This window comes from Rhinolophus sinicus, linkage group LG02 (assembly GCF_036562045.2).
Source record: "Rhinolophus sinicus isolate RSC01 linkage group LG02, ASM3656204v1, whole genome shotgun sequence".
NCBI classification, from domain to species: Eukaryota; Metazoa; Chordata; class Mammalia; order Chiroptera; family Rhinolophidae; genus Rhinolophus; species Rhinolophus sinicus.
The window spans coordinates 181,067,659-181,069,132 of record NC_133752.1 but is presented as its reverse complement, the minus strand read 5'-3'; the positions used below and the strand labels follow the sequence as shown (position 1 = coordinate 181,069,132).

General features: G+C 32.4%; 1 non-coding gene across 1 annotated transcript; it reads right to left on the bottom strand.

Annotated features, from left to right (window-relative positions):
- Positions 1-1,007: 1,007 nt before the first annotated feature.
- On the bottom strand, positions 1,008-1,139 carry LOC141570284 (small nucleolar RNA SNORA18). The gene has a single exon (XR_012494289.1). It is a non-coding gene; the product is annotated as a small nucleolar RNA SNORA18 (small nucleolar RNA).
- Positions 1,140-1,474: the final 335 nt, after the last annotated feature.

Sequence of the window (1,474 nt, the reverse complement as noted above, 5' to 3'; positions counted from 1 at the left end):
GTTCAGGGTTAAGCATATACTTGGCAATTGACTCACACTAACCAAACTTCTAAGACACTGATTTATATACCAGAATGTCAATTAATTGCTTAAAATCAGGAACATAAGCACCAAACAGATTTTATACATGTATTTCTCGATAAGAGCATTTTTAAAGGGGGTCTAAATTCTTCTATCAAAATGTATGTAATACTGTGTGGTAAGCTAACTTATTAGCTTGCTAGTAGGGTAAAATTGTAGGCCCTTTACAGTTTCTGACTTAGGATGATAGTTAAAAATTGATATCTCATTGATTTATTAACTTGATTTTATTAACTTGATTTATATCTCATTATTTTATTAACTGAATTTATTCTTATGAGCAGTATTTCATATGTGGCTTTGAACATTTGTATCTTGTCTGCAAATGACCTGTTTATATTCTTTACGTATTTTTCAGCTGGGTTACTTTTAATTGAATAGTACATTTCTATTGGTTTTTTCCCCCCCATATAGTTTCAAAGGTTTTTAAAAATTATGTGTAACTTAGGCAAAATTATTTAAAGTCAATAAATTTTTATTTAAGGAATTTTACATGTTGTGATTCCTCCCACTGCCCCAAAAGTCACCTTAGTTCCTCAAAATCTTGAGTTGAGGTTTATTTTCAAGATAGGCCTTTTCATAAGAACCTATGCTTAATCCACAGTTTTCCTGTCAGTTACCCCTTAATTCCTTTAGTTTGGCTTCTTTTATCTCCACTTGAATGTGGACATACTGATGACATACTTCAAACATTTCCCCACCTAGAATTTTTGGAATCTAATTTCTCAAGGAATTTACTTTAGGGTCACTTGTAGGGTCAGAGTAAGTGCATCTGCCTGGTTCTCAACTGCATACACCCTCTAAAGCTGAATGAGTTCAAATCATACTCACTCCTAAGTTATCACCCAAGAATAGTGCAGACTGTGGGATATGCCAATACCTAACGTAAAACAATTTAACCATTAGGTCTTTCATACTTTCAGCAACTCTGTCTTGTAGTTCTTTCCCACAGATCTAAAATAGTTCTGCGAGTAAAGCAAAACCACATCGTTACTCAATGAGGAATAGCTGTAACAATGTGGGTCTATAGGAAAAACCCCATGGGGATGGGCCTCAACTACTGGGTTATTTCTTGTCAACTGATAGGTTCTTTATATAAATATATGCATATAAAATATTCAGCTATATTTAGAGAATTCAAATGAAATGAGATATATGTATATGTAGTAAACTAATACGAGGTATACAATTTTGTTGTATCAGTTGCAAGTATTTTTTGTCATAATGTACTTGCATTTTTACTTTGTTTATGTGTCCTCTGCCATATACATAATGTATCTGGAGTTCAGGTTTTGTCAAGATAGCTTTCTCCCCTGAAGATTATAAATGTTTTCCTATTTCTTTTATCCTGTAAAAAGTTTGTATTCTAAATACAAGGAATTTATTTTTAAGT